Source organism: Triturus cristatus, chromosome 9 (genome assembly GCF_964204655.1).
Source record: "Triturus cristatus chromosome 9, aTriCri1.1, whole genome shotgun sequence".
NCBI classification, from domain to species: Eukaryota; Metazoa; Chordata; class Amphibia; order Caudata; family Salamandridae; genus Triturus; species Triturus cristatus.
Genome location: NC_140592.1, coordinates 367,301,850 through 367,329,280, shown reverse-complemented (window position 1 = coordinate 367,329,280; position 27,431 = coordinate 367,301,850). Strand labels below are relative to the sequence as shown.

The following is a 27,431-nucleotide window of genomic DNA, read 5'->3' as shown; positions in this document are numbered from 1 at the left end:
GTGTCTACACTGAATGCGAGGGGGTAGGAATATTCCATGGTGACAGGGCTATGAATTACTTGCATAAGGGCAGAGAAGTCGGGCCTTTTGCTCGGTGACTGGAAGAATGTTTACTTAAACTACTAGGCAGGAATGCATCGGCTGAGGGGGAAGCAGATAATTCGAAGGTGAAATACAGTTCTTGGCAGAGAATAGGCTGATGTCAGGCTTCGTGAGCCGCGCAGAGAATGAGACAAAGTTCATGGTCACAGATGCAGGCTCAGACTGGAGCTTTCAGAGGCAGAAAGCAAGAAGAGTTTTGATGACAGAATCAGGGCCTACTTGCCTGGACTGTAAAATGGCATAAGTGAACCATATAAAGCTGGTGGCCTTTCATATTTAGGAATGGAATATCCGGCCTATTCATGGCGGATCTGACAGAGGACATGTTGACGTTGGACGCACATGTATTTGCGTCTTCATAACTGGAACTGGAGGGAATATACATGTACTTGTAATATGCACATAGAACCGTTGGGGTCCAAGATAGGGGACATAACTGACCAGAAAAATCCATATTTAACCTGCTGTTAATTTAATATTCCTTGACCAATTTAGCACAAAGTCCTGCTTCAGAATCAAGTCACTGCCCATGAATGTAATTGCCCAATGCTCTTTGAAGTAGTCCACATAAATGCCTTTAGCTTCGTTGTCTGCCCGCCAACACTTTGTATTGTAAGGTCAACCTGAATGGGATAGGTAGCCATGCCAGGATCCCCCTTTACGAAACACATTACCGATATTCTGTGACCCGTAAATTGAAGGAATTGACCTAGAGAAGTCCTATGTGGTTCTGCTGGGTCTCCCACAGTGAATGAAGCTATGTGCTGCCAACTACTAGTGTACAGTTTGTGGGGATCTGACAAGGGCTCTCAAGAACAAACTTCCTGTCTCGCCATGGACGCTTGTCGGTGAGAGGGAACACCCTCACTAGTGAACAAAAGATCTCCAAGAACTCACCCTGAGATTTACATTATATGCCCTGGTTCCTTGTGAGTAGGGTTGCCTTTGTTTCTTAAATATGAGATTTACCTGAAGCACTCTGGTGCCAGCACAATATAGTAGAAAACTGCAGCTCACCATGAAGAGAACATACAGGGAAGCAGCCCCAGTGTGCCATCCCTGCTTGATGGGCTCACCTCACTGACTCAACCACCATGGATCTTGTTGTAAATTTGAGGGGTGACTTTACGTTACTGCGTGTCTGTATCCCCTGCCCAGCATAGCATCAAGCATGAGTGAGCCAATCTTCTCTGCGAAGATGCAGTGTGAATGTCTTAAGCCACTAGTCAAGGCCTCCCGTGATACTAATGAGCTACGTAGTGTCTGGCAGATCTGGAGTGTGACATAGAGTCACATTCCCCTCTCAATCTCTAATCCCCAGCATAATCACCAGTGGTCAGGAGAGCCTCTTTGTAGTTAGGATCCATGGTCAAGAAAAGGTGTGCCCTCACAGCACCCTTGAGTTCATGAGGTAGTGATGAATTTAACTAATTACTTCACAAACAGACACAGCACCATTTCTCAGTTAGAATCGGGTTGCCGTGCGTCAAATTGACTAGGCGCATTAGCAATTACTACCAGGCTACTACTGAAGCATGCTAGCACCTTCCTAATTGCCATCAGCATGATGCCTTTATGCCGCTCCGCGAGTGACGCATTAGCTTCAAGGTGCTTCAGCTACGACTTGTGAATTTTCAAACTCTGACATACCGGCATTTTCATACTTATAACCAGGGGGATGCCCATGATGCCTATAAAATCGCTATGCTCACAAAACAAATTATGTCACTGCTACCACCTTAATTACATGCACTCATCTTTTCACATTTCCTCTTAACCAGTGCCACACTGTTTAGACCACCCTTTGAGCCACAATGCTGAACCTAGTATTAAGCATCATAAATTGGGTATTTTGAAAATGCACTCTTTCTTTCTTTTATCTATCACATCTACAGGTACTAATGACCTGACTCAACACAACGAGAGTGGCAAGTCGATAACCCACTTTAAGTAGTCGCCACAAAGTGCGTCTACACATTTAGAGGTCCTGAAGAAGTCCCCTGGGTCCGATTGGACAACGAGGCTGAAACATGTCGACCACCGATATGATCTCAAGAGTGCGCTAGATTGGTAACTTTATCTACACATGCATCACTTTGTTTTTATTTTAACACACCACCATACCATTAAAGAATTGTCTTACATGGCAGTATAGGGAATTTTAAATCACTTCACTTGAGAACCACACTCACTTCTTTTTTTATCTCTGGACGCTACTGTAATACCAGTTGGTCTTCCTCCAGGTGGAGGTCAGCATGCCCACAATAAAACCAGATGATGATGCTGTCACGCTACAGATAGGCGGAGAATCAGGATATACCGCCCACCACTCGTGTACGCGAATGAGGTTTTTTTTTTTAGCAAGGTCTACAACCAAGTGACCCTGGTTACACAGGTACAAGCGGTCCATTCTCCCCCCTGATTTTTTGTAGTGATGAGGGAGCCAAGACCCTCTTCTGTGGCCAAATTTGCCAAACACAGTCTCACAGGTCTGCACAATGGCTCCCATGGTATCTTTTGGGAACCAAGAATAGTCTAAATGCTATTGGGAAATCCAAGGGTATCCCCATTGTTAGGGTCAGAGAAGAACTCTAACCTTGACCACGAGGTTCCAACCTCCTGAGATTCACGAACTAGAAAAGTAACCCTACAGTTTGGTTCAATATTTCTTCGCAGGTGTGAAAAGGGACTTCAAATATTCATTTTATTTGTCATTTAACAGTATTGTCATTCTAAATTGTTTATTAAACAGCTAATTGTTTTTTAAATAATGCATTTTTTTCTTCATTTTATGTGATAATCAGTGAGACTGGGAGTCTAAATTCCCAACCAGATCAAGCATCAAGGTCAGTAAGAAACACAAGAAATCTCTCCCTTGACACTGCAATGTGATCCTTGGAACCTCTAGGACCAGGAAAAACAATGACACAAGATCTACAATCTACTTTCTAAGTTTGGCTGTGGACAACCTGTCTGGAGCCCTCATATTATATTTTCTTCAAAACAGTATAAGAAAAATTAGCAGAGAGAATATTGGGCTTTGGGTCAGCCCCCTTCAACTATTGGCTTCCATGCATATTTGATGGTTTGCTATTGCTTGGAAGGGCTGTCCATCGAGGCCATGACATTTCGAGGAGGGCTAGATTGGCCCAATTATGTTCTCAGTAGGTTATAGTAATGGTGCATCAGGTAGCCTTTTCGTTAGACAACAGATGCGACAATTAGTTTGTAACTGAGACCCAGTGTGTGCTCTTTGATGTGCTTTGCTGACAGGACATTTTAACAAGTATGTTATGTTTTTATTGTTTATGAAAGCTGTGCAGTTTGAATGCCTTAGTCTGTCATAGAGTAGGCATACAGCGGTGGATGAGATGCACACCTTGTACTCCATATTTATGCTCAAGTTTGCTGTACCTAATTACTTCAACACTCTAAAGGCATGCACGCTTGCTCCGCGATCCGCCCAATTGCGCTGCAACATTGCAAGAACACGTGGGGACCACATCTGATCCCCTTAAAGCTGCACAGCCAAATCCATCGCAAATGAATCCAATGAATCGAATTTATATTTCAACCTTCATTTCATCCACGTATTACTCCATTGCTTGACACTTTTTTCTTTTGTCTTCATCAATTCATTTTACTCATTCTTATGTTAAGTCATGATTTTAATGAAAACGCAGGAGAATTAAACATTTAATATAAATTCGATTAATTGGATTCATTTGCGATGGATTTGGCGGTGCAGCTTAGTCTGCCATAAAGACACGGTGTTATTCACTATTCACCCTTGCACATTCCGTTGTTTCTCTTTCATCATGATAACATTTTGTTGGACGTACACCTTTTTTGTTTACAAAGTAAAGATGGCTCCCACACACACACACAGCATCTTCCAAATACTTTTCTTAATCAGGGGCGGCTCCTTCACTAAGGTGAAGGAGCGTCACCCCACTGCTTTTTTGCAGTGAAACAAGGAAAAAATAAAATAACTCGTGTTATTATTATTTTATTTCCTCCCACTTATGCAGTTTTGTGTGAGGGGGAGGGGGCTGGGCAGGAGAGGAGTGATAGGCAGCACCCTCCTAAGTGCGCAATGACTGCTTGGCTGGCCCTCTCGGGCCGCCCAAAACCGTCTTGCGCACTACGCATGTTCTCCAGCTTACATGGAGAACATGCCCAGGCCTCCAGTCAGCATCTGAGCGCCGTGTTTCGGCGCTCAGACCAATCACAATGCTGCTAAGGCAACATTGTGATTGGCTGACAGGGAGTCTGGGTGTGTTTCCGTTGGCCGAGTGAGGGAAGACTATGGAGGAGAGATGTGGCGAGGAAGCAGCAAAAAGGTACGTTTTTATTTGATATTTTTATACCCACTCCCCCCGTCATCCCCCCCTCCCGCCCCCACCCCCCTACCTCTGATTTGTGCCGGCCGCCGCTGTTCTTAATACTGTCCTTGGAGCTAAGGCAGTCTGTTCAGCAAATGGGGCCTGCTTCCAGTTTCCACCTTGTTTACCCCAAGATGCTGCTCCACTATAGTATTTTCTTTATACAACAACTGGGTGCAACCCACACAAAGTCAATCAGCTACTACCAAACAATTGCCCTAACAAAATTGCCGCTGATTGCTACCTAAGCTATGAAAAGTCAATTTCTAGTAACTTTTAGTCACTCTTACACCCCACACCAATTTCAGTCACTGGCCCCATGCTCTCTTTGATGCAGGGGATGTCCTGGTGCAGATCTGCAGAATGAATGAATGAATCAAGTTTCTTGTAAAGCGTGACTACTCAACCGTTAGGGTCTCAAGGCGCTGAGTGGGGGGCGGGGTCTGCGGTTCAGTCTAAGTGATGATCCTGCGGTAATAAGCCAATCATCAGCCTGGAAGACAGGAAAGGCACCTATTGCAGGCAGACGCGGCCAGTGCTTAGATTGACTTTAATTCACTGGGACCTCTTCGCAGCATACCACAAGCAGACAGCTTCAGGGCGCTCAGACGGTTGATCTAACACTACTAAAACTGCGAGAATAAAAACAGAGCTAAGGCTGTCTAACATATCGGCAGATCCGGAGCTGCCTGCACACCTGTCTCGCGCTCTGAACTCCGAAGGCAGGGCCCAATTAAAACCAAGCAGGCGCCGAGTCAATGTCTCCCTGTCGGCCAATGACTGAGGCCTGTCAGAGAAGTCTGAAAGGGTAAAGCAGACTGTCTTTTTCATTACAATTGTGATCTGCATGCCTTATTGTTCCCAGGGGGTCACTTTTATCAGCCTGTGCCAGCTACGGAGGCCGGCATTGTGACTCAGAGTTCAGCTGTGATAAATTGCAATAAGAGGCCACTTATGGTATTACAAGTAGCATAACATCAGAAAGCGACACGCTGCTTAAGTGAATGGTACAGTATCTCCAGGCATTAGTATATAACTCATAATACAATATATAAGGTAGCAGGAATATAGCGAGTATTGTTAGCCGGGCCGCCTCTAGGCGCTGGAGGGAATTTTGGACGCCAGACTCACACCACATGAGATTGTGCCTACCTGGGAGCTTCGGAAACTAAAGCGCTTCCCGTTAGTGCCTGCAGCTTGTAGGGCGATAACACTAGGTAAAGGGAATGCTCATTCAGTGGTAGGCTTCTCTGCTGAGGGCACCTCTTACAGTGGTGTTTTATGTGAATGCGCCGAGACTTTAGCAGTGAGGTCTCAAGTTCTATTCACAGGTACCACTTAAATTCACCTCGGCCGCTCTCTCTCATAGGATCCCAGATCCACCCCAGCCCCTTCTGCGGCTCTCACACTCTCTACCCAGACGGAACTTCTAACAGACTTAATAACAGCCCGCTGGCTTTCCCCACAGTAGAGGGGCTGCTCCTGGTGACACTGATGTGGCGCAAGGGACAGAGCTGCCACCTTTTGAACTGGGGAACCAGGTTCGAGTCTCGGCGTCGGCTCAGCATCCTGTGATTCTGGGCAAATCACTTAATCTCCCTGTTCCTACTAAAAAAAATTAATGTGTCCTTATGTAATGTAACTGGTGCTCGTGTAAAGCGCTCCAATACTTTCGGGTGGAGTTCGCGCTATATAAAAACTGCAATGACATAAAATAATTACAGGGTATACAGCCAAGACTGTGAGAGCCGAACGAGAACAGCCGGCGTGGCCTCGCACGTCCCCTCTACGCCCCACACCTCCGCCTTCTGCGAGCCGTGAGGTAAAATATACAATACATACATTGAAATAAAAAAACGCTAGCGCAGCTGGCAATGCGAAGGCAGACTCCGACGCCAGATGTTTGCCGCGCTAATTTCTATGTGTCGGCTTCTAGGGGGGTAAATCTAACAAGAGGAAGCGCCCTCCCCCACCCACGCCGCTATCCCAGTCTAACCTCTTGCACAAAGGAAAGGGAGGCGCCGCTGTAATATTTACGCCGCACATCACCCTCTGACTTGCATCTTGGCGCTTTGATGTTTGGTGCTTGTTTATTTTTAAACGGAATCACTGTTATTGTTCGCTGCAGGGGATGGTCGAGCGCGAGACGGTACTTCTTATGGACAAGGACACACGTGGATCTCAGGCTCATCAACCCACAGGACTATCGGACTTGTTATGTAAAATACAAATGCATGCAGATGTGCGCAGCTGGCGCATTTACCTACTGAGATATCTAAGTGTGATTGGAATGCAGTATAACCAAATGGTTAAACACTGATCTTTGAATGAGGTGCATTAACCAGTTGTCCTACCGTAATGGAAAGTTGATCTGCGTGTTACACTCAGGGGAGTGAAGCTGACGTGTTAACCAGGCGCGCAACACCCATTGGACTCACAGGGCTTCAGCCCCCCCGTCGTGTGTGGCAGCCCGGGATGAGACACCTTCCCGGGCAAAAAAGCAGCTGCACCCGAGCACTTCACAGGTCTTTAAAAGACCATTTGCATGTTAATGAGGCCTTGCTGTTGTTTCACCCCTTCTAAGAGCCCCTGCAGCTCCACTCTGCCTATTGCTTAAAGTTCAGCCCCCCCCCGAAATTTTTGCTCAACCCCCCCCCCCCCCCCCAAAAAAAAATTTGGCTCTAGTTGCGCCTCTGGTGTTAACCCACTGACCTATCTTCCTGGGAAGGTGACTGACACGTTCCAAACCGATGTCCTTCACAGGCTCATTAACCCACAGAGATATTTTACACGGATTACATGTGGCTAGCAGAAAATACACGAATGCAGCAGGCGCAAGAACCAGCTGAGCTATGTTACAGCATTTGGAACCTATGGCCGGCAGCTCACTGAGCCCAACAGCAGACGGATAAACCTAGTGCAATTTCACCCTGGCATTATAACCAGTGATGTGCCACCCACCCACAGTTATCACCAGGGAGCGCAGAAGTCGTAAACTCTCTTACCACTATAATACATTTCTAAGACAATTCTGTCATTTGATGACAATCATAACGAAAGACCGACCTTATCTTTGCAGCAATAGTAGCCGTCCATGGGCACATTTCTGGAGTTTACAGCCCCCACCCCTCTTCAGCTGTGCACCCAAGGTGCCATGGACCCCAGCGCAAGGAAGGGAATGTGCCCCCGGGCCAGAGATTCAGCTGTGAAATACAGCAATAAGCAGTCATCTGTGCCCTGGAGCCACTGCACCCGCTGCACCGCCTCCCCCTTCTCTTTTTGCACTGTCAGAACGAAACATGCCATCTATTCTGGATTCACATCAACACCTTAGGTGAATCGGACTCCCGAGAGGGGCTGACGGGGTGGGGGAGGAAGGGGTGGTTGTCTTTTAATCTAAAGTTTGAAAGAAAATGAATTATGAGATGATTAGACAGGGCGAGTGTCAGAGATCGGGCGGCTTCCACAGCCCCGGGTATTAGCGTGTTCGTTTACCAGTAACAATGGGATTAGACCGGAAGTGCGGGTCACAGGATTACAGACGCCTCCCGGAGAGCTGCCCCCAGGCGAACCCCGGGGAGGGGAGGGGGCGAGGGAGGGGTACAGGAAGTGTCTGGCAGGAGGAGGTGGAGAGGGGAAGAGATGCGGTACAGGAGGTAGGGGGTGTCAAGTAAGTAAGAGAGACAGGTGGGAGATATGATAAAACAGGAGGTAAGAGGTGACCGACAAGGAATATGGAGAGAGAGGGAAAAAAGAGATAGAGGTGGTGGTAACATACGTGTGATCAGCGACGGGTAAAGTTATGAGGTGCAGGAGTAGGGACGTCAGAGGGGGAGAGAGAGAGGGAGAGACAGAGGGGTACAAGGTTGGGGGTAATGGAGAAATGAGTCGGGTGCCAGGAGGAGATAGTGATTTAGGACGTGGAAGAGGGTGTGAGAGAAAGGGGGGAAGGAGGTGAGGGGTGTCAGACGGGAAAGAGAGAGAGGGAAAGAAATAAGCGCAGGCCTAGTTGACAAATAGGAAGGGTGAGGGCAAGAAAGAAAGAGCGAGACAGTGAGAGGATATATATGTATATATATATATATATATAGAGAGAGAGAGAGAGAGAGAGTGAGAGAGAGAGAGAGAGAGAAAGAGAGATGGAGAGATAATTGTCTAGAGAGAGATAGATAAAGAGAGCGAGAGAGAGAGAGAGGGAGAGATAATTGGCTAGAGAGAGAGAGAGAGATAGAGGGAAAGATATATATATATACATATATATATATTCACTGAAAAAACCATAGGTTTCAGGGGTGTTATAGTTAGCTGGACTTTTCACTTGTACAAAACCATTGAAATTCCCCCGTTATAGTTAGTTCAGCTAACTATAACTCGCGCGCCCGCAATGCACTGCTGATGACGTCACATATTACATCACTCATGACATGGTCAGTGACATCACTCATGACATCACTGATGACATCTCAAATGACATCACTGATGACATCACTGATTACATCATCCAGTGAATGTGTGTTTTTCTGAAAATTAAATATGTTTTATATATGTATATCTCAAGGTCGATGGAAGAATAAATGGGTATATAAGTGTCTAAATGGATGACTTGTTTTTGAAAAATTGATTGTGTAACTGACTGATTAAGTGTATCATAGTGAATACATGGCTTAGTGAGTAATGTTTAAATATGTAAATATCTGTATCAGTCTCTCACTTTGTGTATAAGTGGCTGCATGGGTTGGTGAGTAGCTACATGGGTGTCTATATAGGTTATTAGTTGGTTTTTTGAGTATCAGTCTGAGTGTCTGCATGGTTCGGTGGGGGGTATTACGTAGTGCATAGGTGCATGAATGAGTGATTCACTCTTTGTATGTGTTGAACACAGCATGTGTGCAGGACTGTATGGGTGGATGAGTGTGTGTATGGGTGTGTTAGTGAGTGAATGACTGTCTCAATAGTGTCTTTATGAGTAACTACATATGTTTTAAACTAGTATAAGTGACTATTGGTGTATATATGTGAGTATATGTGAGAGTGAGAGATTGAAAGAGTTCCTGTATGAATAAGTATGTGTTTCTATAAGTGATTGTTTAAAAGACTAAGTATGTGTAAGTTTCCGTAGAAGTAAGTGTGGTGGTGTGTGTATAACTGTATATGCAAGTAAATGTATGTTTGATTCCTTATTAGCATGAGTGACTATGTGTGTGAGTAACTCTATGGATGAGTGGCATTGTGTAACAGGATGTATAGGTGCATGAGTACATATGATGAGTGAGTACATGTATGAGTGACTGTATAGGACTGTTGGTGAATGAGTGGATGTGTATGTGGATCTTAGAATTACTGAAGAGGTTGTTGTAACTGGTATTGGTATGTCCATTGTTTTGAAAATTTTAGTCTCTATTTTTGAATGTGTGTATCAAAGGTTATATTAGGGTGAGAGGAGGTCTGCCACTCTATCACAAGGATGATGTCATCAGTGATGTCATCAGTGATGTCATTTGAGATGTCATCAGTGATGTCATGAGTGATGTCACTGACCATGTCATGAGTGATGTAATATGTGACGTCATCAGCAGTGCATTGCGGGCGCGCGAGTTATAGTTAGCTGAACTAACTATAACGGGGGAATTTCAATGGTTTTGTACAAGTGAAAAGTCCAGCTAACTATAACACCCCTGAAACCTATGGTTTTTTCAGTGAATTTCTGAGGTTTTTTAAATGCTAATTCCTAACTATAACGTGCCTGAAACCTATGGTTTTTTCAGTGAATTTCAAAGGTTTTTTAAATGCTAATTTCTAACTATGCCTACAGAGATAGGACATGTGAAGAAAGAAGAAAAAATGCACAGAAAGAAACAAAAGAAGTGCAGAAAGAAGCAACAGAAGTCCTCAAATACGAAGATAAGTGCAGGAAGAAGGATAACGTGCAGAAAGAACAAAAAGAAGAGCAGAAAGAAGCCTTGTTGCAAAATCATCCTGTACCCTCAACTTTTTCAGACGGATACTGGTGGTAACTGAGTCTGACTAGCCAGTCCTAGAGCCAGTGCTATGTTAAAAGACACTTAGAATACAGTGAAAACACCTACATACACTAGGGAACATTATGCGTTGGGGTCCCCCTGTGATTAGCATGACCTCCTCTGTAAGCCCCTAGTACATAATAGGGCATGGGGATTAAAACTACCTCTTAAAACAGGCCACAGGGCGTTTTTGCACACGTTAACTCAGGCCCCGTCCCCTCCCTTCACCACTGTGTAAACACGCCCTGTGTCCATTTTTAGTTGGGAGATTAAGTTCATTTGAATCCTGAGGGTCCCTAGGGTCCAACTAGCCCACTAGGTACCTCCAGTAAATGCCACAGAGCTGTGTTGCAGAGAGGTGTAAAAAGTGGCACGGCCTGGACCACCTCCTTGCAATGCAGCTCAGTGGCGCTTACTGGAAGCACTTGGTGGGCTAGTTAGCCCCCAGGGGCCCTCAGTATTGAAGGGAAATTATATCCCCAATTTAAAACGTGCCATAGTGCGTGTTTGCACACGTCACCTCAGGCCCCGTCCCCTCCCTTCACCACTGTGTAAACGCGCCCTGTGGCTGTTCTAAGTTGAGAGATTAAGTCCCCTTGAATCCTAAGGGTCCCTAGGGTCAAACTAGACCACTAGGTACCTCCAGTAAGCGCCACAGAGCTGCGTTGCAGAGAGGTGTAAAAAGGGGCTTGGCCTCAGAACACCTGTCTGCAGCGCAGCTCCCTGGCGCATACTGGAGATGCCTGTTGGGGGCGCGTTTGCAGAGTGCTGCACGGAGGGGGCATGGCCTCCGGCACGATGCCAGTCTTTTATTTATTTTAATTTTTTAAGAAGGGGGGCTGTGTGGTTCCCCTTCTTATTCTAATTTATTGGCCCTGATGACCCCATCCCCCAGGGCCTGTCTCCTAATTATATTTTTTTGAGCCCAATCCCTAGGGCCGGCCACTGTTTTTTATTATTTTAAAAAAATATTTATTTATAGACACACCTAGGACATGCTGGACAAACCGTACGTACCTATCACCATGACGATTTGCGGGATATTCATTAAAAGGCGACTATGCATGCAATGAATCCACGTGGAATGTATTTACACTACTAGTGAAGCTCTGACATGTCTGATGCCCTACCGTGCCTAATCCCGGTAGACACCCTTGTCGTTTATTTATACAAACATGGGTAGCTATTGACGGGCACATTTAATACACATGCACACCAAGCCATTCAAAGGGGATTCGACAAAAATTCGACCAAAACTATGCAAGAAACACCCCTCACGGTTAATAAAACACACATCCACTGCCGGATGTGTAATACTTTTTATTTTACTCTCTGGAAAGGGGACGAACATCACTTGAGAGTCACAGCGCGCTCCTGACAGAGCCCAATGCTGTGTTACACCCACCATTGCCTGCCGAGTGCCACACACCTCTGTGTTGTATTCCACTAGCTAGTGCATATGCTATGACACTCTCTAGCCCATGTGCACTGTAACACCACCCCGTGAATATGTCATGCCACACTTGTCTTCGCACGGGTTATATTGCCCCATCTAACGTGCCTTCCTCGATGCCTATGTTATAACGCACAGTGCTATGCCATACATATTACAATCTGCGATCCATATCTGTGTCACAGTGCATATGCAACGTTACACTCCCCAGCACATATTTTATATTACAACTTTAGAGACTAGTTAGGTTACACAACACTGCCCTGTGCATATTACACTCCAAGGCGCATATCGCATAGCACGCGCTAGTGCCTGTGCTATCTCGCGCTCTCCAATGAATCTGTCATTGCGCACAATGTATTGCATATTATATTTCACGCCCGGTTCATCTTATATCACACTTTTTGGTGCATAGTTTATACCATACACTATATCTAGTTTTCATTTTCAATCGTGCTCTCAGGACTATGTTCTATATAACACTGTGTTCACCTACCCTTTTCACGGGCATTACATTTTGCGATAGGGGGTGGAGGGTCAGGGGGTGTTTCTGCCAAGTGAGCCCGGAGTCACAGTCACAAACGTCCTCTTCTTCCTGAATAAAAGTGAGATTATGCTGCATACTTGTTCATATTTTAAGTAGTTCGCACAGACTCAATGTTTTAAAAACAATAAAGTTCCTAATACCCGCCTTCTCTGAACAGTTAGCTTGCTGCCCAATCCCCCTCCTCCCTATCCTCTGTTGTGTGAATCCATGGAATAGCCTCCTCCCTCCTGCCATGCATGGTCTGATGTGCTGCCACTGCCCTCAATTTAGTATGATGTACCAGTCCACTCCTCCTGCCCTCCATTGCCCAATTCTATGCCCCATCATTGACCTCCTGCTTAAACTCTGTGCTTAGCTTGCTGCCCCTATTCTCCTTCCCCCTGCCCTCCGATGTCTTTGTGCATGCCCCTGCTCCATCCTTTTTGCCCACCATGTCCCATGGACCTGCCACTCCTATCTACTCTGAGTGTTCTGTTGAGCTGCCACTCCCCTCCCACCTGCCTAGCATTGTCAGATGACTGTAACCTGTCCCTGCCACCTCCACCCTGCCTGTCCACATGCCATGCCCATATCCTCTTCCTCCTGTCCTACATGGTCCATTGTACTGCCACACCCTTCTGCCCTCCCTGGTCTGTTGTGCTGCAACTGCTCCTCCTGCCTGCCCCGTGTGGTCTGTTGTGAGGTCCCTTCCCCTGAACTTTCTTGTCTGTGCACAGGTCCTGACCCTCCCTTCTATCCTCCATCGTCCTTTGTGCATGCCCCTGCACCCTCCTTCTTGCCCATCATAGCCATTGGTCTTCTGTGCTGCCATGGCCCCTCCCACCTTCCCTGTGTGGTCAGTTAGCTGCCCCTGACCCCCTCCCACCTTCCCTCCATGGTCTGTGTGTATGCCATCACAGTCTCACTGTTGCTCTTCATGGTGTGTCTTGCTTCTAGTGCCCATCCTGCCTGACCTCCATGGCTATCTTGCTGCTCCTGCCCTGCCCCCTTGCCCCCAGCCCTCTGTTTACATGTGAAGACCCCTACTCCCTCCTTCCTGGCTTGTCTGTTCCATTGTAATGCCCCTGATCCGTCCCTACTGCCCTTTATGGTCTGTAATGCTGCAGCTTTCTCTCCTGTCTGTCCATTATGGTCAGCTAGCTACCATTGCCTCTTGCCCCTCTGTTCTCTGTTGTCCATGTGCATGGTCCTGTCCCCTCCCTCTTGCTTTCTATGGATTGTTGTGCTGCACTCCCGTCCTGCATGCCCTGTGTGGTGTATTGTGCTGCTGCAAACCCTGATGCCTGCCCTGCAGGGTCAGTTTGGTGCACCTCTCCATGTCCCTCTTGTCCTCTGTTATCCAAGTCCATGTCCCTATCCCATTTCCTTCCATGATCCAATGTACCATACTTGCGAACATTTTGAACTTGGTAAGAGGGAGATTTTGAAAAAAAACTGGGGTATTGATTTTCCCCTTTGAGTTACATTGAAAAAGAGGATATTGTAGACAGGAGACAGATCAAACAAAGCCCATTTGAGCTTAAAAACATTGGACGTTTCCTGGCTGAATCGGGTCTGTTGGCATGTATGGTTGTACTACCATTGCCTCTTCCTTCTGCCCACAATGGTCTATTACATTGCCACAGCCTTGAAGGAGGGTAGATTTTGTATCACAGGGGGCCCCTGGCCCGTTCTGTCCACACCTGAAGTATGAGACCCTTGTCCTTGCCCTGCCAGCCGCATTTGTAGGCCGTATTAAATTGACCAGCGGGTCCTGTGTTGCTATATAATTATCCTGAGACATCCTTACCACTCAGCCAGCATAAAACCCCTGTGTAGGCCCTTCTGTTCAATATGTAGGCCTCTTTGTTAAAGTGACCATAGCTCTGCAATTTTAGTGTATAGCAGTCTGAAGGCAGGTCTGCGAGGCCTTCTGCTCCAAACTAGTAGCCCCCACCCTACCCGAGTGCTCCGTGCTCGGTATCAAAGTTCAACATCCCACTGAAGCTGTCGACATACAGTAGGCTGCATCCTGGACTGGTACTTGCTTCCTGGGCAGGTTTCCCGCTTTTAAGGAAGTGGCAAACGCAGAGCGTCAAGTTAGGAGAACTGAGGAGATTTTGTACATGAATATATTGAATTCCCGTACAATACCCATTATTTTCTGCTTGCTCTATGGAACTTACGATAAGCGATTGGCCTGAGAGACTGACCTTTTCACCCAGTCCATTGTCAGCATTAAGTGGGTAAATGACGAAATGTCTGGTAAAATCTGCAGACGAAGCTTTTGGGTAGCATACGTAGGTAGATGTAGCGTGCAAAGGAGCCCACAAAATGATATAAAAAGGGAGCACCCACAGATATCGACGGACTACCTCGCCGTCTGTATGTAGGTTAACAGGCTGTGCAGGTTTTCCCCAAGAGCTGGGAGCTCTTGTCTTCCTTTGCTTAAAATGTCTTGCTCTGCTTTGCTTGAAGTATCTTATTCTATTTTACCTATATGAAATGTCATGTTATGTTTAACCATTGTTCTCTTTACTTTTGCATTTAAAAGATTTTGTATTGTAATTGCAGGAATGCTTGCTCTAAGAGTAAACGTGAGTGTTCCTAGGTAACATTTTCCTTGGTGTAACTTGTTTCTCATGATGCATTTATAGATGTGTTTTCTCTCTCTCTCTGTCAGTACATTAATTGAGATACAGAGAATATCATGACAGCTGTATGATTATCTGGATTCTGTATTTTGTACTTTATGTCTCTATTCTGCGGTTTCTTTGAAGTTGTATCTTCTCATTAAACTGCCATTGTATTCTGCCACCAATTCCATGTCTCATATGTCTGTTTTCTTCATTTTTGGAGCAAGCGTTCCTAGGCACCCCGGCTCAAATTAAGGTGCCCCTTTTGTCCCTGACTCACTCTCCTGCTCAGTTCTGTGGTGGCTCCCGGGGCTCTGGGGACCGCCTCTAGCTTCCTTGACCCGTAATAGATCTTCCCTCCAACAGCCTCTCTTGCAAGTCCTGTATTGTTGGTTTGTTGCCCCTGCCCCCCTTTCCACTGCCCTCCATAGTCTGCTGTGCTTCCACGGCCCTTCCTGCCTGCTCAGTGTGGTTAAATTGTTGCCTTTTCACTCTCCTACCTGCCTTCAATTTTCAGAGTCCGTGCCCCTGGCCTTTGCCTCTCAACAGTATCCCAATGAACAACTAGATTGCTAACATTCTATATTTATTACAAAAGTGTGGAACGCCTGACATCATCTTGATGTAATCAAAACTGTAATACCTAGAGCATTTCCTTTAGAAATTACATATATGAGAGGGTCTTATTGGCATCAAAATTATGGTTAGTGCTCTAAAAGACTAAAATAAGGACATTTTGTCTGAGTTTTCAAATAGCGACAAAGCACTTTTAAATTATTTGTTATCTTTATGTTTTTTTATCCAGTTGACCACTTGATTAAATGTTGCACTTAGGGGAGAGGATGTGGTGTTACTTCCAGAACTGCAGACTTTGCAACTGGGGAACCAGGTTGAAGTTTCTGCTTCAGCTCGACATTCTGTGATTCTGGTCAAATCACTTAGTCTCCCCATGTCTACAACCAAAATGAATATGTGATTGTGTGATGTAACCAATGCTCATGTAAAGCACTCCAATACCTGACAAGTCTGCACTATATAACACTGCAAAAACACTAAATAATAAGTGTTTTGCACACTTCTGTCATTGGGCTATATTTGGGCTACATCTGGGTGATTTTGGGCTACATTTGGGCTCTTTTGTCTCCGGTGGCCATCTTGGGAGATTTATTTGTTATGAAGTTTCCTAATTTCCTCATGTACTGCAGTCTCCTCAGTAGGAAATGCTTTCAGTTTTTTACGTTGATTCCATCATGAAGGTATTCAGATATGTCACACATTTGCCATAAATTCTGAATGTTAGCACTCTAGTTGCTCATTAGATCACTGTAGTAAAACTACTGTTCACCATGGAAGTCTGTTCCTGGTATTAAAAGTGCATGTTTCAGTCTGCATGTCAGAATTTTTTAATGAAATAGAAGAGGATTTGAGAAGTCACTCAAAATGTGCCCTCATTTTCTTTCTTCAGCATTAATGATAATTTCTATGGCAAAATGAACCCCCTCATTGTGTTCCTTTTTAAATTAAATGTTTTAAGTGTTACCAGTTTATTCCAATCAAGATGGCTTCAGGTGTGCCATACTTTTGTCATAATGAAGACAGTAAGCGCTCTAGTTGTTTTTAAGAACATTCTGGGACATTCTGTCATTGGGCTATACTTGGGCTACATCTGGGTGATATTTGGGCTACATTTGGGCTCTTTTGTCTCTGGTGGCCATCTTGGGAGACTTATTTGTTATGAAGTTTCCTAATTTCCTCATTTACTGCAGTCTCCTCAGTAGGAAATACTTTCAGTTTTTTACTTTGATTCCATCAAGAAGGCATTCAGATGTGTCACACATTTGCCATAAATTCAGAATGTTAGCACTCTTTTTGCTCATTAGATCACTGTAGTAAAGCTACTGCTCACCAGGGAAAACTGCTGCTGGTATTGAAAGTTCATGTTTCAGTCTGCATGTCAGAATTTTTTAATGAAATAGAAGAGGATTTGAGAAGTCACTCAAAATGTGCCCTAATTTTTCTTTCTGCAGCACTAATCATACTTTTTATGGAAAAATGAACCCCCTCATTTTGTTCCTTTTGAAATTAAATGTTTTAAGAGTTACCACTTTATTCCAAGCAAGATGGCTTCAGGTGTGCCATACGTTTATCATAGGTAGGACTGTTAGCGCTCTAGTAGTTCTTTGGAACACTCTGGGAAGCTGCAGTAGAACACAAAGGAATCAACTGACAGTCTCTGCCCTTGTTGGATGTACATGTTTTACTGAGAATGTCAGACTTCATTCTCACATGACTGAGAAAGATAATGTGAATTTACAGAAAATAAGCTCTCAGTTTAGCTTATAGATCACCTTCCAAACCTCTGTGGTAAAAGCATGAGAAAATATTTTTCTCTCAATCATGATATCCCAGCAGAAGGCTTTTTCACATGGTGAAATCACCTTAGAATATACCACAATTCCTAAAATGAGTATGGTACCATCAACAAATGATTTATAATGTAACTAAAGTCTTAAAACCTTCTATTAACTGCAATGCTTTTTAATGAGGTGCTATCATGTATATTGGTCCCAAGATGGCTGCCAACACTTCTTGGATGAAGTGCTGACAGCCAATCAGATCTCAGGATGAGATGTGTGGTTAGGCTCCGCCCACATATATATATGCTTTTAAATGCTATTTTCTCAGGAAATACTGAACAGATTTACACCAGACCTGCAAAAGGCACTTCCTTGACCTGAGGACTACCTCTCTGCCAAATTTCAAGTAAATCTGTTCAGCCGTTCGGGCTGTAGCCCTGTCTAAAGGTCCTATGGAAAAATGCATGGGAAAAACGCGTTTTGGGACCCCCCTTTTATCTCAGCCCCCGCTTGACGAATCCCCCCGAGACTTTCAGGGTAGGAGCGGAGCGTAGCGCCCCACCTATTTTGAAAAATTCGCGAGGATTCGTCGACCGGCGCCAAAGTTATTCAAAATAGAATGTTGCGGATTTCCTATGGAAAAGGGGTCCTAACTATAACTACCTACTGGCGACCGCCAGTAGGTAATATATATATATATATATATATATATATATATATATATATATATATATATATATATATATATAGAATGAGAGAGAGAGAGAGAGAAATATAGAGATAGATTGAGAGAGAAAGATAGATAGAGAGATGGATAAAGAGAGAGAGATAGAGCGAGAGAGAGAGATAGAGAGAAAGGTAGAGAGAGACCGAGATAGATAGAGATAGAGAGAGAGATAAAGAGAGATATATATAGAGAGAAAGATAGACAGATAGAGAGAGAGCGATAGATAGAGAGAGATAGATAGATAGAGAGAGAGAGAGAGAGAGAGACATAGAGAGAGAGAGACAGACAGAGATGGGGCAGAGACTTGGGGCATGGGGAGAGGAGTCTGGGGTGCAAGGTAGGAGAGGGAAGTGAGAGGGACGACTGATGGTGCAGGGGGTGGGGGTGGTAGGGTTTAAGGATAAAGACCGTAAAAAGTTATGGTGGAGGGTAAGAACACCAAAGAAGAAGGGTAGGGAGAGAGCGCTGGGACAAGAGTCAGGGGGTGTCAGGTTGAAGAGAGGGAAGAGATGGGAGGCAGGGGGTTTCGGATGGAGACTAGGTGTGAGAGAGGAAGACGTTAAACGTAAGGAGGATATATAGATTAATGGATAGAGGGGGTGAGTGAGGAGAAGATAGGGGAGCAGAAATGTATGTATGTGAGAGACGGGAAGAGACAGCTAACGTGTGTAAAGAGAGGGCAGAGACGCAGATGTGTTTGCGTGTGCACGAGAGAGGCAAAGAGAGACAGAGAGAGCGAGAGGGATAGATGGATGGATGGACGGATGGATGGATGGGCGGATGGACAGATGGACAGACGGACGGACAAAGGCACGGATGGACAGACAGACAGAGAGACAGGAAAGTAAATAGATAGATATATAGATAGATATGTATGTAGATAGATAGATAGATAGATAGATAGATAGATAGATAGATAGATAGATAGATAGATAGATAGATAGATAGATAGATAGATAGATAGATAGATAGATAGACTCTAAAAGTGCCACGAACTCAAGGAGAGAGGGAATGGAAAAGAATAAGCGAAAGGTGTGAGATGTAGAAGAGAAGTAAACGCGGTACGACCACCAGAAAATGAAACGGGGGTGACAATTGTAGCGATAAAGAGGTGAATAAAATATTAAGGCTTAAAAAAATGAGACCACGTCGAGAAAAGAAAAGAAAGCAAGCAACTTTGAGCCGGATTGGAGGTTTTAAGGATGAGCGGAATGAGGGAGAAGAAGAATAAAGATTAGAAAATATGGAGGAGGAAACGAAGAGAAAGATGGTGAAGGAAGATGGGCGAGATAGAGGCGGAGAGGATAGGGAGAGGAAAACATAATGTCTTCAATATTTGATGTGAAAAAAAACGGTATCCTGGCAACATAATTAGTTTCGTAGAAGTAACAGTCTCCTTCTTCTGCGACCCCACACAGAAATAACCACGGCAAAATTGTTTAACATGGGCATCTGCGGGCTGCGCCGGATTGTGGCACACTCCGCTGGCTCACCTTGTCCACAGGGGCATCCGGCGCGAGCCCGGCAGTGCTGCTGCCAGCCACGTTCCGGGGTCCCAGAGGAGCAGAGTGGGAAGAGCTCCCAGCATCCTCTGCCTGAGAGCACGAGGACTCGCGGAGCGCTTGCAGGGAAGGATGAGGTCTGTGCATGGCCTGCCCGGGGAGGGGGAGGTCTCAGCATACCTGCCCCAGGAGGGTGAGGTTTCGGCATAGCCTTCCTGGGGAGGGTGAGGTCTGGGCAAAAGCCTGGCAGGAATGAGTCCACTGCATGCCTGCCTGGGGGGATTAAGTTGTCAATATGCCCTGCCTGATGAGTATGAGGTCTCGGGATCTTCTGTGTGGGAAAGATGAGTTCTCATCATGCCCTGTCTGGGTAGGATGAGATGCAAATATGCCCCACCATGATGGGGAGGATGGGGTTCCTGAATGCACTTCCTGAGAAAGATGAGATCTTAGCATGCAAAATCTGGGTATTATAAGGTTTCAGGATGCCTGGCTTAGGGAAGATGAGGCCTCAGAATGCCCTGTTTGGGAAGCAAGAGGTTTTCGCTGTTGCATGCCCTGTCTGGGTATACTGAGGTCTCAGCATGGCCTGTCTGGGGGGAGGAGGTCTCAGCATGACCTGGAGGGGGCGGGGGGAGGTTTCAGCATTACCTATCTGAGTATATTGAGGCCTGCCTGGAAGGGGGAACTCTCAGCATGCCCCATCTGAATATTTCATCATACCCTGGCTGGGTATAGTGAGGTCTCAGCATGCCCTGTCTGGGAGAATGAGCTCTCAGCATGACTTGTCTAGGTATGTTGTGGTCTAAACATGCTCTGCTTGGGAGGATGAGGTCTCAGCATGCTCAGTCTTGGTATGTTGAGGTCTCAGCATGGCCTGCCTGGGGGGGGGGGGAGGTCTCTGCATGACCTGGCGGAGGGTGGCAGGGGGGGGGGAGAGGGAGGTTTCAGCATGACCTATCTGGGTATATTGAGGCCTGCCTGGAAGGGGGAACTCTCAGCATGCCCCGTCTGAATATTGCATCATACCCTGGCTGGGTATAGTGAGGTCTCAGCATGCCCTGTCTGAGAGAATGAGCTCTCAGCATGACTTGTCTAGGTATGTTGTGGTCTAAACATGCTCTGCTTGGGAGGATGAGGTCTCAGCATGCTCAGTCTTGGTATATTGAGGTCTCAGCATGGCCTGCCTGGGTGGGTGAGTTCTCATCATGCCCTGGCAGGGTATATTAATGTTTCGTCATGCCCTGTCTAGGTATATTGCAGTCTCGGCATGGCCTCCCTGGGGGGATTAGCTCTCAGCATGCCCTGGCTGGGTATCTTGAGGTCTCAGCAGGCCCTGTCTGGGTATATTGTGACCTCTGCATGCCCTTCTTGGGAGGATGAGGTCTCAGCATGTCCTTTCTGGGTATATTGAAGTCTCAGCATGCCCTCTCTGGGGAAGTTGAGGTTTCAGTATGCCCTGTCTGGTTATACTGAGGTCTCAGCATGCCCTGCCTGGGTAGATTGAGGTCTCAGCATGGCCTGCCTGGAAGGATGAGCTCTCAGCATGCCCTGTCCGGGTATATTGAGTTTTCAGCATGCCCTGGCTGGGTATATTGAGGTCTCAGCAGGCCCTGTCTGGGTATAATGTGACCTCTGCATGCCCTTCTTGGGAGGAGGAGGTCTCAGCATGTCCTTTCTGGGTATATTGAAGTCTCAGCATGCCCTCTCTGGGGGGGGGTTGAGGTTTCAGTAAGCCCTGTCTGGGTATACTGAGGTCTCAGCATGCCCTGCCTGGGTATATTGAGGTCTCAGCATGGCCTGCCTGGAAGGATGAGCTCTCAGCATGCCCTGTCCGGGTATATTGAGTTTTCAGCATGCCCTCTCTGGGTATATTGTGGTCCACGCATGCTCTTGGGAGGATATCGTCTCAGCATGTTATTTTGTGTATATTGAGGTCTCAGCATGCTCTACTTGTGGAAGGAGGTCGCAGGTGCTCTACTTGGGAGGGATGAGGTCTCGAGTTCCTCTACTCAGGAAAGGTGAGCTCTCAGAATCGCCTGCTTAGAAAAGATGAGGGTTCAGAATGCCGACCATGGGAGGATGAAGGCAAAGCGTCCTCTGCCTGGGGAGGAAGAGGTCTAATGATATCTTCATTTGGCACTGGGTAGGGCTGAAGTCTCAGGATGTACTGTCTGGGAGTGTGAGGTCTCAGGAGGCCCTATATGAAGAGCGTATGTGGTCTCGGTTTGCCCTGTGAAGAAGCGTTGTTCCCAGGACACCCTGGAGAAGAAAACAGTGGGGCCCCAAAGCTCACTGCCTCAAGAGGGAATGAGGCCCGAGGATATCTTGTGGGTCATGGGAAACAGTGAATCCCAAGATGCTCAGTCTTAGAAGAGAATGTGGCTCTAGAATGCTCATCAGGATGAGAGCGAGAATGAGGTCCCAGTATGCTCAGCCAGAGCAGGTAATGAAGTTGCAGTCAGAGGAGGTAATGCGCTACCTGAGAAGGAATGAGATTATGAGATGTTTGACTGTGGCAAGAGTGAGGTCCAAAGATGTCTTTCATGAGTTGAGAATGAGGGCCAAGGATGCTCAGGCTGGGAGGGAAAGAGGTCCTAGGAAGCTCAATTTGGGGAGGAAATTAAGTCATAAGATTCCCTACCTGAAGGAGGAATTAAATCTTAAAATGCCCAACTGAGATAAGAGTGAGGTACTAGAGAGTCCTTCCTGGGAATGAGGTCCAAGGATGCTCAGCCTGGGGACGAAATGTGGCCCCAGAATGTTCAGGCTCAGGACGGAATGAAATCCCAAGATGCTGGGCCAGGGGCACAACTAGGTCTCAGGATGAAATTGTTGAGAAGGGAACGAGGTCTAAAGATGCCCTTGCAGAGGAAGTAGTGAGAATGCTGTGCCTCGGGAAGGACTGGTGTCCAAGGATACCCTGAGGTAGGAGAGAGTCGCGTGATGCTGCCTCGATAAGCACTAGGGGATGCTGTCCGCCTATGGCCTGCAAGGGTGATCTTAGTTGCCCTACCTGAGGAACGCAGCGTCCTGGGATGCCCTGCGTTGGAGAGGATGAAGTGGTCCAAATGCCTCGGTCACTCTCCTCGCAGGATCTGTCCACCACAGTAGCAGTGCTGATTCTCCGACTCCGCGCCTCCTCCTCCGCTCAGTCTCCACTGGCAGGCTCTTGGACGAAGACAGGTGAGAGCTGCTCACAGCGGGTCATGCGGATTCTGGCGCTCCCTGGGACTGCCCGGAGCAGGCTTTGCCGATTCCTGCGCTCCTTGTCGCTGTCCAGTGCATTAAGTGCTAATTATCCTGGGACACTCCCAGGCTCGGCTCTCAGACGCTTCTCGGAGGATGCTGAATGTTAGATGGAGCTGTCGAGAGCGGGAGGTGCTGATGTTCGAAGGGAGCTGTCCGGATGGGGTGGTGCTGACCCTCAGTAGGCGTTAGCTAGCTTTCGGGAGCAGTGGGTGCTGGTTCTCAGAGGGAGCTGTCCGGATCAAGAGGTGCTGATTCTCAGAGCTAGCTCTACGGTTTTTTGGCTCAGAAAGTGCTGATTCTCAGAGGGAGCTATCCGGAGCTGTGGTTACTGATTCTCTGAAGGAGCTATCCATATCAAGAGGTTCTGATCCCCAGAGGGCGTTATTCGGAGCTCCTTAATCTCAGAGGGAGCTATCCGGATCAGTAGGTACTGATTCCGAGAGGGAGCTGTCCAGCTCAGCGGGTGCTGATTCTCCGAGGGAGCTGTCCGACACAGTAGGTGCTGATTCGCAGAGGGAGCTATTCAGCTCTCCAGAGCAGGAGCTGTTGATTTTCAGACGGAGCTATCCAGATCAGTAGGTGCAGATTCCCAGAGAGAACTCTCCGTATCAGTAGGTGCCGATTCCGAGTTTGCTTTCCGTAGTAATGGTCGATAATTGTCTGGAGATCCACTCGGGGTGAACTGCGGTACTCCTTAGGTGGAGTGCGGTTTGCTGCTCGGATCTGTTGGTGGTGAAGCAGCGCGACAGTGCTCCAGGCAGTTTCTGAAGCCCAGGTGCTTCAAAGCTCAGGCTGCGCTGCAGCAGACGGGCGAAAGGTGTGAGGTATACAGGCAGCGCCTCGAACTCAGCGCTATCTCTTTTACGACATCTCGAGCATCTTTTCTACTGTGTGGGCGTCTCCTTTATCTCCCCCCCCAGTTTCTTCTTACTTCAACCAGTGTCTTTGCCTCGGTTTGTTTTTCTCTCACTGTCTCTGTTCGCACTATGGCTATCTATGACCTTGCTTTTCTGCCTTAGCTGTTCTCTTTTTTTAGGTTTCTTTCTATTTGCCTCTCAGCGCCGCTCGCTCGTCCGCCCTCTCTCTTTTGTCATTCTTTGCTCAGATGCTCCCCATGCACGTCTTTATAATTCTGTGGCTCCGCCCTTCTCTCTCTTGTTTTCCCGCTCTTTCACTCTCCGTCTCCGACTCTCTCTCTCTACCTCTACAGCCCTCGCTACCCTTTATCGCTCTCCGTCACCCTCGCACTTTCTTCCTCTCTCTCTGTCCTTGGCTGTCTCTGCAAATCTCGATTTGTGACTTTTAGATGCTGCCTCCGCGTGTCTGCTTGCTTGTCCTTTTATGGCACTATCTGACGTTATAAATTTCAATGTAATCCCGTCTTTCTTGATCTCTCTCTCTCTCTCTCTCTCCCTGTCTGCCTCTCACCCAGTCTCTATCTCCATCGCTCTCTCTTCCTCTTTCGTTGACTGTCTCTGTAGCTGTCTAACTATAGCTCTCCGCGTGACTCTTGACTCTTCTGTTACTCTTTCTGACGCTCTATTTACCTGTGAGTCTGTGTGTATTTTTTGTGTGTGTGTTGTGTGTGTTCTACCCTCGCAGTCTTTCACAGCGACTGCTTCTTTGTCTTTCTATAGATGTATTTCTATCTCTCTCTCTTCGTCACTCTCTATCTTCCAACATCTCTTTCTCCCTCTCTGACTTTGTGACTTCCTGGCTGTGGCGGACACATTTCTTCTTCAGCTCTCTATATTACTGCTAATTTGTTTGCATCTTGCAGGTCAATGGAGCTTTGACTCTGTAATGGGCGCTATATAAATGACAGCGCTCACTCCCTTTCTTAAAGTTTCTTTATTTCCATTCTCTCTGTCTCTTGTTAACTCGCATAGCACACTCACTGCCTACTTCTCCTTCTCATTGTCTCTTTTCCCCTCTGCCGTTTGTCACATACACTCTTTCTTCTCTCCCTCTTTGTTTCCTTGTCTTCCTCTATCACTTTATTCCTAAGGTTCTGTCTCTATGCCCTTCCTTTGTCGCCTTCTGACTTTCCCTTTGTACAAGTCTGTGCCTACCTTCGTTCCCTGTTTCTCTGTGTCTCCATCTATCGCGACCCCTGCCCCCGAGTCACCCTTTCGCCTTTATATGTCACTCTTTAACTTTCCCGCCTCTTTTTTATCTCGTCTTCTCACACCATTCGTCTCTACTTCTTTTTTCTATGTGGGATTCACATGTTACAGCTATCTCAGTGGCACTCTCTTGGTCTCTCTTTCTTTTTCACCCCCTTGTCTCTGCACTTTCTTTGTCTCTCTCAGTTCTTCGCACCCTCTGTCACCTCATGGATGTATGGTGCTCTATCTCGGCGGCGCTTTATTTTTCTCTAACATTCAACTTTCTCGGTGTGTCTCTTTCTTTCTCCACCTCGTTCCTTCTTTACCTCCAGACTATCGGTCTCTTTCTCACTCCACGTGACTCTGCGAGAATCTCCTTTCTCCACATCTCTCCCGTTGCCTCTCTTCCTGTGTGGCTGACTGTCACACTTGCTCTCTCTCTGTCCCCCTCACCGTCTCTTCTCTGACCTGCTCTCCCTTCTCCGTCGGTTGATCTTTTTTGCCCCTCTAGGTTTCTTTTTTTACACTCCTCTTCCCTCTTTCGGTGACATCCACTCTCTTTGCCTCGCGTTGTCTCTCTCTCTCTGCTGTTCTGCCTCTGCGCACCCGCCTTCTTCTCCCCAAGTGCCTTCTTTTCACGGACTGTCTCTCACGCCTCTTCCCTGTCTCACTGATGGCTGGGCTGGCATCTCACTTCACTGGGAGAACTGCGCGCAGCCCTGTGAGAGCTCTTTTATGCTTGTCACTCGGGCCTGCCCAGGCCCATCCCGCGCCAGGGGCGCACAGGGACCCCCTGGGGTGCCAGCAGGACTCACAAGACCCCATGCCCCTAACATCTGGCGGTCTTTATCACATTTAGATTTAGATTTTTAAGAAGAAGCTGTTGATGGGGCTGGAGATTTGGGACTTCTTTCGCCCAATTCTGTGGGGACAGTCTCTTTCAAAGGCGTGTCCCGTCAGTTGAGATTGCTTGTTTTGGCAGGCCCAAACCTGGCATTGCCTGCTCCAGTTCCATGTGCACATCCCATCATTTTGTTGCTCTTCTCGAGTCACGCCATTTGCACCATGGGTGATTTAATTCGCTAAGTGGCCAATGAGGGGCTCCTATATGAAACTGAACACTGTCTTTGGCACTGTCTTCACCAAAGGGGAACACTGCCCGGCCGTTGTGTTCGCACACTACAAGGACGTCATATTTTAGTGCCAACCATAGTGCCTCCAAAGACAAGCAAGCTGACTGTGTGGCCATGTTCGTGCTTAAATGGCAAAAACATTCTATCCCTGCAGGGTGAAATTAAAGGAAACCAGTCCACAACTTTAGAAAACTGGGCTGACACACACACACACTCTTGAGGCACACATCCTCACATACATTTCTCATCCACACTCTCACAAGCTTAGTGACTCACTCCTCCTTGCACTAAGGAGAGCTCTCCCCACCCAGCCCTTGTCTCGGGCAGGGGCACCCTGACTGTCCCTGAGCAGCAGTAATGTTTCTGATCCTAGAAGTGTCACGCGCTTACTTTATGCAGTGAGCTATGGTGAAAATACAACTTGTCATGTGAAAGGGTCAAGAAGTAATATCTCCAGATGTACATCCTGAGTCCACCTATCTGGCTGATCCCACTGGCCTCCGCATGAGAATACTACAGTGAGAGACAATGTCTGTGGGAAGAGAGCCCCCTGACTGCCCTGCAGCTTGCTCATGGGGTTGGTAGCCTTTAGAGGAGACTGGCTTTGCTCCTCCCACATACTGCCTGCCAAGGAACTGTGGGTTTCATTGTGGCAACTCTTCCCCATATGGCTGGGTCTCAACTAGGGTGGAGAAGTGAGCTAAAGGATGATGATGGATTTAACCCAGATCTGTGACTGAGGGTGAGTGCCTGAAAAGATTCAATGCTCCACCTATCATCTCCTTGTGTTTGCTTTGTTCACCCTAAGTTGGCAGGGTATGCCCAGACGTGGGTCCCTTGCTCACTTTGCCACTGGATTCAAGCTAGCCAGGCTGATGAGCGGTAAAACCCCGAAACCAGTGCTAGGATGCTTGTTTCTGGTCCAGGGAAGACCTGGCTTGGCAGTTATGCTGGACTGTTCCCATGAGGAACAGGGTCAAGACTGAATTGCATGTGGCTGGGTCTGAACTGGGGTATTATGTTAAGGTTACAAATATTTGTATAGCACACGTACACCATCTGGTTTCTTGGCACTGGGTGGCGAAGTGAGCTAAAGAACGATGATGGATTTTACCCAGATCTGTGACTGAGGGTGAGTGTCTGAAAAGATTCAGTGCTCCATCTATCAACTCCTTGTGCTTGCTCAACTCTTCCCCATCCCCATCCACAGCCTCATCATGCATAGTGAAG

General features: G+C 46.9%; 1 protein-coding gene across 1 annotated transcript in view; it reads right to left on the bottom strand.

The window, feature by feature from the left end:
• The window catches only part of GRM2 (glutamate metabotropic receptor 2), a 442,819-nt gene extending 418,790 nt beyond the window's left edge, over nucleotides 1-24,029 (bottom strand). The window contains exon 1 of the mRNA XM_085625166.1: nucleotides 22,725-24,029. The gene's annotated coding sequence lies outside the window, so the exon portion shown is untranslated. The remainder of the gene's footprint in view (nucleotides 1-22,724) is intronic.
• Between the last annotated feature and the right edge of the window lie 3,402 nt (nucleotides 24,030-27,431).